The sequence below is a fragment of the Emydura macquarii genome, unplaced genomic scaffold, assembly GCF_026122565.2.
Source record: "Emydura macquarii macquarii isolate MOO-44397 ecotype Brisbane River unplaced genomic scaffold, CSIRO-AGI_Emac_v2 contig_3390, whole genome shotgun sequence".
NCBI lineage: Eukaryota > Metazoa > Chordata > Testudines > Chelidae > Emydura > Emydura macquarii.
The window spans coordinates 5,176,918-5,192,843 of NW_027133527.1; the positions used below are offsets into that span (position 1 = coordinate 5,176,918).

The 15,926-nt window shown below is 51.5% G+C and overlaps 1 protein-coding gene across 1 annotated transcript in view; it reads left to right on the plus strand.

The window, feature by feature from the left end:
- The first annotated feature begins 1,653 nt into the window (after positions 1-1,653).
- The window catches only part of LOC137144013 (testis-expressed protein 2-like), a 34,024-nt gene continuing 19,751 nt past the window's right edge, over positions 1,654-15,926 (plus strand). Inside the window, exon 1 of the mRNA XM_067534101.1 lies at positions 1,654-1,685. The gene's annotated coding sequence lies outside the window, so the exon portion shown is untranslated. The remainder of the gene's footprint in view (positions 1,686-15,926) is intronic.

Here is a 15,926-nt window from a genome sequence, read left to right on the forward strand (position 1 = left end):
TTAACAAGGCATTCTGTGGTTGCATATAAAAAGTAACGAGAGCATTTTGGACACATCTGATCCTTGATCATGCATGGGCATCCTCGACTGGCTGCAAAGGGCATAGCAAATATGGGCCAGATTTGGTCTCCAGTTGCTCTACCAGAGAATTGGGGCCAGCTCCTGAGAGACACCAGGTAGCTGTGACTCCCATGAGAGCCCTAGGCACTCAGCACCAATCAGAATTGGGCCCTTAAAACAGATTCTCCTCTCTCCCAGCTGTCTCATTAATAACGGTAGCTTGTAGTCGTTGGCCCACTAGCAGATGCAGCACTCACAACTGGGGTTTGTTGCATGAACAGTCCACATGTTCAGCTATTGTTATACCAAGATTTCAATTATGCCGCTGCCTCCAGGATGCGTCTGTCAGCAACGGGCTGTGTCTCGGATTATAAAATGGCTTAAAACATCCCACACTTGGAGGGAGGCGGAAAGCTGGCTGGTTTATACTGGCTTCTTAATTCTCAGCTGTGACCTTTAGACCAGCCAAGACTTGGCACAGAGCGCAAACAGCAGGCATGGAGCAAAGGTAGGCCATTTCATCGCAGTCATCCAGCTGGGAATCTCAGCTGGCCTGTCACAATAGTCGGCTTTGTTAATGGGAGCAGGACGGAGGTCTCTAGTGCAGCATGTGTCCTCTGAGCTCCCAGCACTCACCATCCCGCCCAGCCTGAGCATAAGGCACCGATAACACGCCAACATGTAATGCAATGCAAAAAAGCTAAGCAGCAAATAAAGCATTGCTCACCGCTGAACTGGGCTGTTAACACAGGAGAATTACAAACCGTGGCCTGATCGTGCACTGGGACATGGAGAGATTCAACCTTGAAACCACACGATGCTGGCTCAGAGCCCCGCGCGTTTGCTGACTCTCGTGTAGCACCGACAGCGTGCTCGGAGCTGTATAATACCCAGCAGTACTGGCAGCCCCCGTCCCAAGGAACCTACGCTCCAGAAGGCAGAAGATAGCGAATGGGCTGCACTGACACATACGGAGGTGGGGACCCCTAGGAGTCCCTTGTTTTTTAATGATAAACTCGTTGCTCTGGATTTGAATGAGGGGTGGATGGCGGTAAATTAACATGAAATTCCTTCCCAGCGTTACCACTGCCTTATTCAAAGGGGAAGGACTTTAAACAGCTGCAGCCAGCTCCTGGGTAGCTGTAAATCAACACAGCGCCCCTGAAGAGGAGAGTGCTGCTCATTTGCACCCTCTGGGGACCTGACCCCTCCTTTTCCTTTTGCCTGCTCTGCTTGTTCACTTCTGCATTTCTTTCAGCCTGGAGGCTGCAAATGCACCAGGCAGTTTCTCTTCACCCACCGGGTTGTGGTTAATTTCACATCAGGGCCAGGCTCTGTCTAGCAGAAGGCGGCAATGCTGGGCTTGCAGACAGCTACAACGGAGAAGGGTTCATTTGGTTCGGAGGAAATGAACCTCTTTCCACTGGATTTGGTCCCCTCCTTTCCCGATTCGACCTGCACTGTAAGGACCCTGGCCTGAAGGGACTGCGCTGCTCTGGACCCACCAGGCTCACAGAGGCTGCTTTGGAGACCCGCAAACCACTGTCCGCTCCCCGGGATTGACTTATCCTGCTGCACACTGAGTGTGAGCCACATGCCTTTGGAGCAGTGCCAGCTGCAGGCAGGTTAGCAGAGTGCTGGGGGCTGGGGGGAGGGGGAAAGCCTATTTATGGCCTCTGGGCCATGTCTGAGGGTCCTATTGTTTATTTACCTCTAGGAACAGCAGCACAGCAGATGAGGGGGTGGAAGGGCCCTGGGGAGGGATCTAGTCCCACCCCCTGCTCAGAGCAGGACCAACCCCACTAAACCATCCCAGCCAGGGCTTTACCAAGGGCCTGGAAAACCTCTAAGGATGGGGATGCCGCCCCAGGTCTAGGCATCAGGCCAGGACGCCGCTGTTCAGAGCCCTTCTGCCCCCCAGCTGTGGGGGGAGACGCTTGCCCCCCTCGCCCCCCATCCGCCCCATCCCTGGAGGGCTGCAGGCGCTGAGAGACTTTGGCAACGTGACAACGGGGGCGGAGTGGGGGGGGGGGAGACACCTCCAAGCCTCCAGCTGCTCGGAGCACCCGCCCTGCCGCTGCAGCAGCCGGGGCTGACCGGGAGCCGGGCCGGGCCGGGCCAGCACCGGGGACCAGCCGGCCGAGGACAGCCCAGCGATGCCAGGCGGCTCCCGGGGGGACCGGCGCCGAACCCCGGCGCCGCAGCCAGGTGAGTCCCGCGCGGAGCTCGCCCCGAGCCCGGCCAGCGAGAGCCGAGCCCAGGTCCCTTGGCTTCTGCAGCCTGGACTTGCCCGGCTTGCAGGCGGGGGGCCGGTCCTGGGGGGTCCGGAGCGCGGTGCAAAAAAACCCAGCCCCGGCCCCGGGCCCGGCTCAGAGCCGGCGTGTGTCTCGGGTAGCAGGAAGAGCAAAGGGTGGGTGGGGATGAATGCGTGGTTGTGTCCGTGTCTGTGTGTGTGTGGGGTGGGGGGGGATACACGAATGTCCTTGTGGGGGGAGGGAGGGGAACCCCGCAGCAGCAGCAGCACAACACAGCCGCTTTTAGGGCTAGAAATCAGTGTCACTCATGGAATGAGTTTCAGGGGCTCAGGAAATCCCACGGCAAAGTTCTCCGGACCATCACCCACTTCGAGGCACCCAGGGTGTCTAGAGACAGCGGGGGGAGGGGGTTGCATAAAACATGTCTTCGGAATTGGTTGAGACCCAGCAACTCATTTCACTAGTGGAACGTCTCTAGGTGTGGGGCATATATACCTTTCTAGCAGGTGGGGAGGGTGGTTTCAGCTACAAGCTGTTCAAAGCTGACCAGACAGGAACTCAGCTTTTCCCGAGGGGTGACATGGATTCCATTTAACTGGAGGAGAGCGTGAGAAGTTTCTGCTGGAGGTGGCAAGCTCAGCATATGCTGGAGACTTTAAAGGGGATCCAGCCCTCTGCGCCAGGGAGCCTCCATGTCCCCTTCAACTGCTGGCAGCGGATGTCTCCGGAGACTGGGGACGGCTCAGGGGGGTTTTCTCCTCTAGGGAAATTGCCCCGTTTTACCATCGGATGAAAGTTTGGTGAATGACTAGCCGGTTTCCCAGGCCAGGTCTAGGGGCTAGAGATTCACAGCAGTAAAAGCCACCATCTCCTTCCCCCTTTTCCCCCCAAACACCCCTCAGAGACCAAAGCTGTGTGGAGAATCACATGCCTTCAGAGCACGAACGGCGGCTCTTCAAGACCAGGAGAGAGGGCTATTGGCAGGGCAGCCTAGAGCGAGTTTGCCCTGGCACTGCCCCATGCCTGGACAGAGGTCTCCAGACCTGCCAGCCTAGCACCCTTCACCACCACTACATTCACTTGGAAACAGGGCTAAGACTAGCTCCTGCACCAGCACCTGGGAGTGACAGTGGATGTGACACCAGCTGCAGTGACCCTGCGATGAGTTTTAATGGGCCCTCCCAATCCTGCTCCTACTGGGCGACTGGAGCAAGGCTGCGGGTGGACGCAAGAGCGCTCTGGAGAGAGACAGGCCTTCGTGTCTCCCGTCCCGGTGCAGGCAGGAGCTCCCTAGCCGGGGAGAAGTCTCGTCCGCTGCCTTGGCGTGGCTTTTACACGGCTGTCTAGCGACTAGAGCGCTGGGGAAGGGCGCGGGATTTACACAGCGGGTGCCATGGCATCTCTCTTCCCAGAGCAGCCATCCGAGTTGTGCATTTCTAGTGCCTGCAGACTGGGGCAGGTGGCACAGGTGGTTACCACAGACAGCCCCTCCCGCCAGGACCTGACAGGCTGAATGCTGGGTGGATTCTTCCTGTCCCCCAACACCCTGAGGCAAACAGGAGCAGGGCAATACACTGAGTCTTCAGTAACTTATGGGGGATTCCTCCTCTGCTCCAGGGATCCCCACTCTACCCCTCAAGGGGTGGCAGCTGTGGAGGAAGACTGACAGTCAGTCAGTAGGAGGTCACTGCCTGGCCAGGAGACAGCCAGGAAGTAGAGGGTCTCCATGCAGCAGATTCTCTTGAGATCCCCGCAGGTTCAGGTTGCTGCTCACCTGTATAAGGGCTGCAGGATGCAGTGTTAGCAGCCTGTAATATTTAGGCCCCCATCCTGCAGGGGAGCCCCTCCTACTCACCCACAGCCCCTTGCGAGATCCTGCCCATAACTCCTGTACTGAAGTGGAGGTCAGCTGTTAACACTGCAGGAGAACTGAGTAGCTCCGAAGGTGATGTGCAAAAGAAAGGATCTGGATTCAAGCCCTTCAATTTGCTTCTTTGTAGGGCCTGAAGGATGTGCGCCTGAGTGAGCGTGTTGACATGCGCGGTTGTTTTTTCCCTTAAACAGATCAGGCATCTCAAGTCTTTTCTTCCCTGGTTTTGTCGGATGGCTCCTTGGTTGACTCAGAGATGTGGATCAGGAGCCCTCCAAGCCGTTAGCAGGAGGTGCTGGTTCCTTAATCAAGAGAGAATCTGGAGAAAGAGCTAAGGGACCTGTCGATAAAACTGAATAAAATCACCAGCAATTCGCTCTCTCTTCCTCGAGATCTTTGATGTTGTGAGCCCAGTAGTTACCAGTGATGCATGGAGACAGGATAGACCAGGCCTGCATTTTTTATGTAAATAAAATCAAGACACATTTTGCAAATGAGAGAAAACCTGCGTGATCCAGCCTTCCTTCTCCAACGTGAAGCAGCGAAGAAAGGGCACAGAGCCCATAGTTTTGTCCTTTTCCGATCACCTCCAGGAAACGAGGCCGTGTAGCAAAGTGCTCTGAATATCAGCGCCCCTCCTCCTTCTCCGAGCAGTGTCTGCCCCAGTGCACATGGAGGCCTCTGGGTTCCTTGATGACAAATGACTGATCAGGCCGCAGCCTGGACTCGAACGGTGGCTGTGCCCAGTGCTTTGAAATCTCTATGCTGAGGCAGGCGGTGGCAGCTGCTCTGCCCTCTGGATGCTGCCATTTCAAATTAGGTCAGTCATTCATCTTGGATGGATTGCTGCAAAGCTCCCTCCCAGAGGACACAGTGGAATTGATTCTTGGTGGCAGGTGCCGAGGGACCGTGAAGCGAGGGCCTCTCACGGCAGCGTGCATCCTGTGGATCAGAGAGCAGCAAGCCACTGGAGATGGTAGCAGGGCCGATGGGGAAGGAAGGGGGAGCTGAGGACATGACTTAGCTGTCTTGATATGTGGGAGGTAGCACAAGCGATGTGTTATTCTTAATGCTGGTTACTTATGATTCAGAGGGATCAAACGTGGCAGGGAAAGGCGCAAAATAGACAACGGGCCAAATGTCTCCCAGGGGGCCCAATCTTCAGCTGGTGTAAATCAGCATTGCTCCACTCACTCCAGTTGTGCTTCGCCAGCTCTGGGTCTAGTTCCTGGTACTGGAGTACCGGGGTATAAACACCAAGGATGAATCTGGCCTATAGCATTTTTACGATAGCCTCCGTTTTAGGAGGGGAAATTGTGCCCATTGTGATGCTACAAGCAGAGCGAATCAGGGATTTTTGTCCTAAACTTGTTCTCCTATTATGGAGATATAGTCTGATTAAACAAAGGGCCTTATTATCGACACACAGCCGCGCTCTCTGCACATTAGACCATCCACTCCTTAATACCAAAAGGAAACGCCCCTGTTTATCGAGGGTTGCCGCGTTTCATGTAAGGCCAGCCTGATCTCTGTGATGCAAAACGTTAGCGGCAGCTGATGGCACAAGTCCTGAATCCCAGACTGGATGACGGCCCGTCACAATGGAGGTCAGTGAGAGACGCAGCCCGCCTCTGCCTTGAATACATGCAGAGCCCATGTCTGAATCCCGCTGTCAGCCCGGGAATGGGGCTCACTCTTTCTTGATCGCCTGTGCTCTTGGATGTGAGCTGTATGCCTAGAATCCAGAAAGACAGCAATGCAGTGAGATGCAGGGCCAGGGTCTGCAGAAGAGATCCCTGCCCCGTCAGAGAGGGCTGTGTCACGGAGCCTGCCTGCTCTTTGTATCATGGCAGGAACTGGGATCATGGCCCATTGTGCCAAGTGCTTCACATTCCATAGTGAGAGCGAACCCGTGCCCTGAGGAGCGCACCCTCTAAACAGAGATGACCAAGGAGGGGAAGCAACTACCTGGGAATAGAACTAGGTCATCTGGCTCCTAACCCAGCACCCTGCACATTGCCTCCTGAAAGAGTCCCTTGGTCACTATGTGGGACAGAAAGAGCAGCAGAGGCTAACGTGGACTACTCCCCGAGCCAGTGGGCAGGTTGATATTCAGTTTGCATCCCTTGAGCAAGACAGAAATTCCTCCCCAAGCTGCGTTAGTAAAGGGAGCTGCTCTCAGTTCCACCTCCGCCCCGGGGGTTACCCCTCATCACGGAGATCAGAATTTGGCCCATCCAGGAGAAGAGGGCCCTCGCTAACACACTCACACGTGACAATCGCCAGCCCCTTGCCCAGCTGGCCAGGCCATTCTAACGTGACGCTAGCAGCACCTTCCATCCCACCTCTGATCAGCCCTGCACGGACGCAGGAGGAGGGGGAAGTGCAGTCACACGCTCTGCGCCTGCCATTTTTATTTGTGTCTGCACCAAGCTGTGAACCTCAGCACTCACGGAGGTCAGACACGGAGCTGGCCCTCCACTAGGCAGGGCAGAGGAGGTGGGTGCTGAGCTTCCTGGCACAGCCCGGCCAACGTCCCTCTGCCCAGCCGCACCGCATCCCCCACCCATGCACGCTGGGCACCTCACGTCTAGCCTGCACCCACCCCACTATTCCAGCTGTCGGTCTGACCCAGCTCTGCCAATGCACCTCAGAAGCTGTCCTGCAGCCTCCTCCCATTCCAGCGCTACCGCTGCCCCTCAGTCCTAACCTGCAACCCCCACAGTTCCAGTCCTGAGCCTGCCACCACTCTGCTCATGCGCCTCAATGCTGACCTGCAGCATCTCCTGCTGGTCCAGTCCCGGGCCCTCGCACACAGCTCCACCCACGCTTTCCCAGGCTTAGGGCTTCCCAACAGAATCTCGCTTTACAAGGGCCACAATCTAATCCACTGGATGAGAATGGGTCGGATCCAGGAACTGGTAACGGTCATGGAGACGGGGGAAGCCAAGAGGTGTAGGAGCTTTTGGGCCGTATCAAGTACTATTATCTGTATTACAGTAGCAGCTGGGAGCCCCAGTCATGGACCCGGGTCCCATGGTGCTAGGTGCTGTACAAACAGAACAAAGAGATGGCCCCTGCCCTAAAGAGCATGTCTTGCTCCCCCTTTCACTGTTTGTGCATAGAGTGACCTTGGCCTTTTGGGGGATTTTCGGAGGGACATCCAGCCTCTCCCCAGCTTCCCCCCATTACAGCCATTGCATAGACCCATTCTCTAGTCCAGGAGGGCTAGAAACAGCTCCATCCAGGACCATCAGCCACACCGCTCTGAGCATCATGCAGGTTGAAGAGCAAGGTAAAGCGATCCCACTCCCAGGGATGACATTTCCAAAGCGCTCAGGGCCTGAACTCTATGGCGCTGCCATCATACACTCAGGGCAACGTTGACCACAGTGTTCTTTACTAAACCAACACCACCAGACAAAACTGCTCAAGGAATCACACACTTGCCCAGAGCCTATTTTGGTTCAGGATTTATTTCTTTCCTGACCCCCTTTCTGAATCAAAACCAGTTCTCATAACATACAGCTATAACTCACTAATGCAGCTTTTCTTCAAACTAGACTTGTTTTGTAGATCTCATTGCAACTTTTTTTTTAAAAAAAAATCAAACCAAGCTTGAAGATTATACATGCTGTATTGTAATTTATTGTACCTGAGGCTGTATAAGGACATTCCAATTTGTGTTAAATCAACTCTAATGTTCATTGGTAAGTAATAAATATTTCACATCAGAAGCTCTGAAGGACAGAGGTAAAGCTGAGCTTCAGCCTTTGCTGTGTATGTCCTGCCTTTTGAGTGCAGGAATTCTCAGCCTTTACCCATGCTTTTTGCCTGGAATATCTGGATCTATTTTATGAAATGTCAGTTTGCAGATAATTTACATCTTTTTTGATTGCAGTTTGGTTTCCTTCAAACGGCATCACTTCTTAATCAAAGGGCAACTGGAAGACTTCTCCAGTCACAAAACTAACAACCACAGCAGTTTGTTTTCTGCATCAGTATATTTCAGCGATGATTAGATGAAGGATTTCTGACCCTTTCGGTCGGCTCATAAAATCAGTCTCTTTGAAATGAAGCACAACTCTGGTGCAGTCTCCACTTACAGCCTGCTCCCTTCTCAAGCAGCCACTGACAGGTTTAATTAGCCAGAGAGAAATCCTGGAAATTATTTTTTTCAATTAACTCTCTCCAATTTTATAAGCAAACGCAAACACTAATTTGACAGTGGCCCATCTGGGAAGAAACTGCTGTGAGCTGTAATTGGCTAGATTCCAGTTGGGTGGACCTTTCTATGTGACACTTGTGGGTATCACACATTCATTTTCATAAACCTCAGGTACAGTAAATAACTATGGTAGCCATTCCTGCTTTTTTCTGACAACACTTTAATTGCACAGAGACACAGATGTGCTTTCCAAGAAAGATCAGAACCAAACTGTCCCAAATGAACAATCCCAGACACTGGACAATTTCAGGCTGCAGCTTTCCTTCATCTCTATATTAGATCAAGTCAGAACCCTGGATCCAAACACCTACAAGTTCTGTGGAAGTTGGGATCCGGCGGAGACCCATTCCTGGTATTTTTGGCCAAGATTTTCAAAAGTGACAAGTGATTTCAAGTTCCTCAGAGTTTGGGTGACTAATATAAGGTGCCTCAAAGGGAATCTTTGGTGGGGGGGGGAGGAGGGATTTCTCAGCACTTTCTGAAAATCATCCCTCTTTAGGATGTCTCAAACTGGGCCATTAAAAACTGACACACCCAAACTCAGTAGTCACTTTTGGCTAGCGTGGCTGCGTAGATGTTTGCATACATCTGGCAGCTCCTTGCAATTGGATAATATCCCTCAAAACCCACTTTGTGAGCTTTCTAGGGGCCCTCCCTGTGTTTCAGACGTTACCAGCCCCCTACCAGTGCAACAGTGTAGTCATATAACTAGGCCTGGTAGATCACGGCTCTGTGAACCCCCTTGTGCCATCTAGTTCCTTCATATTCCGTATGTTGGGTAAAGAGTGAAGGACACGACAGAGGGGGAATAGGGAGCTTCATTACACACACACAGAGCAAGAGACTATTCAAAGGAAGGGTGGGGTTTTGAAGCAATAGAACGAAAAGAATCATGTTTTACCTCTGTGCCTCAGTTTCCCCATCAGGATAATACTCCCTACTTTCCAGGAAGCATTTGTGTTTGTGAAGTGCTTGGAGACCCTCTGCTGAAAGTTGCCACTGGCGTGCAGCATTTTATTCGTTAGAAGTCGGTCCTATACTCTGCCATGAACTGTGGGTCACCTGGTCTGATTTGGGGTTTGGATGAGCTCAAGTGCTTCTCAAACCTCTGCGTTCTACAAAGCAGGCGGAAATGAAATTCTTGTGTGAGCCCCTTCCTGAGGTTGACTTGAGGGCTGGCCCTGGAAGAAAGGTGGCAGCCAGAGAATTCCCCGGGTTAAATATTGGCCATTTTGAAGCCTGAGCTGGCCAGGAGGTTATCATCCAAGGCTCTCCTCTAAATCTCAGGGGACGGCTATGAGTTCTACGCCCCAGGTTTGACCTGCCTGCTGTGTCTGAAAGTCCACACTGAAACCCCAGCGCTTTAACCTTCTGGGGCCATGCACACTGCATGAGAATGAGTGCAAGTCTTCCTGAGAAGACCGGCAGCCAAGGCGCAGCTGGCTCTGCGTGGCCATTAACGGCCCCCTGTCTGATCCCCCGAGGTAGTGCAGTGTGCTGCTGCCTTCATTCCCCAGAGGTGGCTGCATTTCAATGGTTTACACATAGCATGTACCATACTTTGAGTTCCTTCCGGATGAAAGCCACTGTCTAAAACACAAGCGATTATTATTGAACAGGCTGCTAATGTCTTAGTGGGCTCTCAGCATACGGGACTTCTTAGCTTTTTAAAAAAAACCAACAAACTAAGACGGTGATAATTGAAGGAACGCCAAGTTCTGAGAGGACTGAGCCCGCAGCGCGCTCGATGATGACACAGCAAAAGGCCGGGGCCGGTCAGGGTTTGGCCCTGAATGAGAAAGCTGCTTTTAGCCAGTATCTGCTGATTACATCCCTGGAGCTAGTTCTGGGACCCAGGGGAAAGGTTTGGTGTGTGGGGATGATACAGTGACTGCTCTTGTTTGCAAGCAGGCAGCATTAGGTAATCTGCACATTGGCCATGGGGCTCAAGCGTTCACAGGCATTTTCCCAGCGTAGGCCACATTCTAGTCCCTGGGTGGGTTTTTCTGCGAGGGGCAGCAGTCTGAGGACTGCATTGGGAGCCAGTTCTACTCCCAGAGCTCTAGTCCCAGCTCTGCCACTCGGGCAAGCTGCTTCACTTCTCTAGGCCTCAGTTTCCCCATCTGTCCAATAGGGCTCGTGATACTCACACTGCTTTGTTATCTAGGGGAGGGATGTACATAAAGTATATAAAAGGTTGTTACAAGGAGCAGGGAGAAAAATTGTTCTTCTTAACCTCTGAGGACAGGACAAGAAGCAATGGGCTTAAACTGCAGCAAGGAAGGTTTAAGTTGGACATCAGGAAAAACTTCCTACCTGTCAGGGTGGTTAATCGCTGGAATAAATTGCCTACGGAGGTTGTGGAATCTCCATCACTGGAGATTTTTAAGAGCAGGTTAGACAAACACCTGCCAGGGATGGTCTAGATCTGACTTAGTCCTGTCAGGAGTGCAGGGGACTGGACTAGATGACCTCTCGAGGTCCTGTCTAGCCCTAGGATTCTATTAAATTGCTCAAACCACCACCATTCCCACTGGCAATCATGTGACATCCCTGGGACAACTACAGCTGTTATTTACAAGGACAAAAGAACGTTAGGAGAATATTTATATGTTTTTTGTTTCTTTCAGTGGCAGCTGAAAATAAGGGGGTGGGGAGGCAGCACCAGGGGACCAGACACTTCTCCGCACCCTCCGGCAGGGTCTCTGCAGACCACCTTGTAACTAATCTGAAACATGCCAAGTCATAAGACAGGGTATGGAAATGCCAGGCCATTTCCCTGCCTTTGGTTATGTTACAGTAGATCGGGACAGGGCCTTTCTCTTCCCAGGGGTTTGTATAATGAGCCAACGGGGCTGTCTGGGCGCGACCACAATACAGATAATGAGTATCTGTGCTGAAAGCAGTCTGGCAGAGTAGAAGGATCCACTCACTTCCTCAACCTGAGAAGTTGTTCAGGCTCCATCTTACACCCCTCTGTCCTTGTACTAGCCGCTTTCCACACGGGGCCCTGTTTACATGACAGATATTTGCAGAAGGGTAACTAGAAAAAAAGCTTATAGGGTGCACAGCTTCCTTTGGTATGGCACCAGAGTAAGCTTGCAGTGGTGTGAGCTTTTGAAACCACAGATTTTAAGGCCAGAAGGGACCATTGCAATCATCTAATCTGACTTCCCCGCATAATGCAGGCCATATGACTTCCCTGAGTAATTCCTGCTTCGAGTCCCATAGCTGTGCAGATCCATTAGAAAACATCCCCTCTAGATTTTAAAATTGCTAGTGATGGAGACCCCCTTGGACAATCCTTGGTAAGTTGTTCCAAGGATTAATTACCCTCTTTGCTAAAAGTCTGCACCTGATTTCTTGTCTGAGTTTGTCTCGCTTTGATTTCCACCAGAGTGGATCTGGTTGTGCCTTTGTCTGCTAGAGGGAGGAGCCCGCTATTACCCAATTTGTACTCACCAGGTAGGTACTTATGGGCTGTGCTCAATCAGCCCTTAACATTCTCTTTGATAAGATCAATACATAAATTAGGCTCCTTAAGTCTTGTCACCCTAGGCCCTTGTTTTCCAGTCTTTTACTCATTCCCACAGCTTTTCCATGCAGTGCATCTGCATTAAGGGTTTGCATCTGTACAGAGCCCTTAATGCAGACAGGACCTGGGACTAGTGGCTAATAAGGTGTCTCCTAGCCCTGTTCACACTGCAACATTCAGTAGCCACAAGCGACACAGAGGTGGTTAGTGCAGAGTTTTAAGGGTGGGAAGGGCTTTGCTTTGGGCTTCAGTTTCCCTGTTGGTCTTCCACTGCTCCATCCAGCCTCTAACTTCCTCCCGCTAGATCACTGATAGGGATTCCCACGCTTCCCTTTCCTCCAGCACACCTGATTGGCAACAGCTGTCCTTGCCCAGCCTACTCACCCACACTGAGAGCCCCACAGCTGCTTTCCCTGTCCCCCTTTCAGCTCCCCCCTGGAAGCCTGACTGCTGCCCCAGGTGTCACAGGGCAAGCTGATTGGTCTGCCAGTAGCCCCTTAGCCCTTTCCAGGACTTGCATGCCCCATGGTACTGAGGAGGAAAGGAAGGCTGTGTGTTCCGGCGCACAGAGCAGGGAAACGGAGTTACTTGGAGTGTGAACTCTTCGGGATAGGGATCATCTTTTCATTACAAGGCTGTATAATGCTCGGCATAATAAGGACGAACTGGGGCCTCTAAGCACACCGGTGATAACTATAACTGGATTCTCGCCCCAGCTCCGCCGATGACTCTGCTTGATCTTAACTTCACTTTGCCTTTGTTCAGCAATCCGTAGAGTGGGGATAATCACCGCTGCTCTGCCCCTCAGGCGGGTGGTGACGTGCCAGGCATGTTTAGAAAGTACGAGGCTAGTTTAGTTTCAAGAGAACGGGCTATAGCAGGGCAAGGGATCACTACTCCCAAAGCTCTAAGATCAACCTGCCGTGAAAGCTGCAAGGTTAACCTTAGCATCCGCAGAGCCTTCTCTTGGGATCTCACTGGAAGGAGTAAATATCCATCTACTGCACGGCTGGGAAGGGTGAGATGAATGATATGAGCCGGCTGCCGCTGAGAGGCCGGTTAAGTGCCGTTGAACAGATGTCTTTGTTCTTCACCTCTAGACCTCGCCTGACAGCTGCAGAAGTGTAAATGCAAATCATTCACCGCTCACAAAGGCACCGCAGCTATGCAGCTGATTGCAAAAGAAAGCATTTGCAAAGGCCTCGCAGCTAGACAGGGAGCTCTCCAGCAAAACACAGGGACGAGGTCCGGTGCAGTATTCCCCGGAGCCCCAGCGAGATGCTCTCCAGCCCTCTCCCTCGCTGCAGTGATTCCTGGATGGACTGGGCCATCCGTCAGGTTTATTTTGGGCACAGTGTGCTCATGTAAATCAGGAAGAGGTAGGGAACATGAAGCCCACACAGCGTGAGATTATATAAACTGAGCCAGAGGCGGCTGCGACGCAGCCTGTCACTACTTCAGGTCTGTAACGTGCTTTGAAGATCCAGGGCCCAATGCAGCCCTGGTGTAAACAGGCCAGACTAGATGCACCCACTTACAGCAGGGCTCCATTTGGTCCAAAAAGCTCTATAAATGCTAAGTATTCTTATTCTCCACCGTAAATCGGAGCAGCACTGGGCACCGCAGGCTGGCTATTTGGAACAGGAATACAGAAACATAGAGTCTGCTTCGGAATTCATTTCTAACACTCATTCTGAATATACTGCTGGGTACAGTAACAAATTGGTTGGGGGTGAGATCCCCTCTGCCCCCTACTGGATGGAATCAGCATTGCTCAATTGTGTGTCATAGGCCCTATACCGCTAACAAAGATTCTCCCGTGGCGTCAGTGGCCTGAGCTGTGGGAGCAGAGTTCCAGCCCAGCTATCGCTATGACATTCCAAGTGGCCTTGGGGTGTGTCATTAGCAAGAGTTTTGCTGGCCAGAGTGGTAAACGTTTTCACACCACCCCGGACCCCTCCCAAGCGGCCGAGAGGAAAAAAAAAAATCACACCCAAAAACCCGTTGGCCAATTGGGATCAGAGCGCATGCGTGCGTACACACAGACACACACACAAAAGCCAAGCAGCATGTCAATTCAGCGCCCCCTGGAAGTTGGCATCCAGAGTAACCCCCCAGTTTGCCCCACCCTAGAACCAGTCCTGGTCATTGGTAATAACTGCCGTTTTTAGCTGGCCGTGGATTTGTTACATTATCTTCTTCTCTATAGCAACATGGCCTCCAAATTTTGCACACTCTATAGTGGCACCGGTGGCCTCTGCTGGAATAGCAACTACTGTCATTTATTACTTGTATTGCGGTGACATCTAGCAGCCATCATGGAGACAGGGGCCCACTGTGCTAGGTGCTGTACATACTCATAGTGAGAGACAGTCCAAAGAGCTCACAGTCCAAACAGGCAATGGCAATAAAGGGAAACTGAGAAAGGAAGCATTATGGTCTTCATTTCACAGCTGGGGAATGAGGCCAGAGAGACTAAAGCACAGATCCTGAAAGATATTTAGGCACTTAACACCCATTGATTTCTATGGGAGTTAGGCACCTAAATACCTCTAAAGAACTGGGCTTATGTCACTTACCCAAAGTCACAGAGGAAGTCAGCACAGCGTCCAGACTTGAACCTAGATTTCCCCAGTCCTAACCCAGTGCCTTAGCCACTGGAACATCCTTCCTCTCCAGCTAATGCAGAACAAAGGTTAATAATGTTTCCTGGCTGATTTTTTGACCAGTTGTTTGGCAGAGTTCAGGAGGGTTGCTGCATTCGTTTGATATTTTTGGATGGAGCGATTTGGCAATAGTTTATGACGACTCGGAAAATTCTCCAGTAAAACAAAGTCGCTTGGGATTTGTTTGTTTTTAAATTTTTGCAAATCTAATGAAAAAAAGTAAAAATTCACATTGTGGAAGTTTTTCCCTCTTCCAACACAAGCTTTTGTTTAATAGAATCGGGGCCATAGATATAGTTTTTAAGCCATTTGTCAATTTAAAGTTAATGGAACGTGTGGGTTGCTCTTGATTAAAGTGAGGGCTAAATCAAGCAACACAGTTAGAAAAGTAGAATGTTGCTTTTTAGCACTTGGTGGTTTGTTAGTCCATTAGCCAGAAAATCCTAAGATGATCAGTCACTAGCACGTAATTATGTTGCTGTAAGATAAACTGCCTCCACAACACAAATAGAATTAGTAGATTTCCTGGCATCATCTCTAACGTATAATGAATTAAAGAAAAAGCTACAGATAAAATCCCACGCTACATTTTACTTCTTGTAAGTAGGTTGAATAAGGGAACGGGTCCAGGCTAGTGTGTGTCAGTGTCATCTGGGTGTGTCGTCTCTGTGTCAGGAGCTTGGCAGCTGTGCGTATTTCCTCGTTGCTCGTTCGTGTGCATGTGACAGCAAAAAAGACTTCATGCACGTGAATAAGATAACTCATGTGCATTGTCCCATTACATTCAATGCGACTGCTCCTGTAAGCGAAGTTACGCAGGGGTACACGTTTTCGCAAGGCTGGAACCATAAAACCAGGCACGGCATGCTGAGCAGACATTTGAAGAGGTTGACAAATGTAATGGCAGAGCAGACGGACGTAGGCTTGCTGTACACTACCACTTACATCCGGATGTCACTCAGGGGTGGGAAGAAGCCTGAACGACGTAAGTTCCACCGACCTAAATGCCACTGCGGACAGCACGGTGTCGGCGGGAGAGCTTCTCCCACCGACCTCGCTCCGGCCCCTCACAGCAGTGGACTTATTTATTATGCTGACGGGGAGAGCTCTCACCCGTCAGCACCGAGCGTCTCCACCAGACGCAATGCAGCGGCGCAACGGCGTCAGTGCGGCTGCGCTGCTGTGGCCCTTCTCGTGTAAACTAGCCCCAAGTTACATAACACAGAGAGTTCAATAGACACAGTCTAGCTAGGTGGGTGCTTACAGAGCCCCAATCACCAGCGTATCCCAGCACTTCTGGATTCACTCTCAC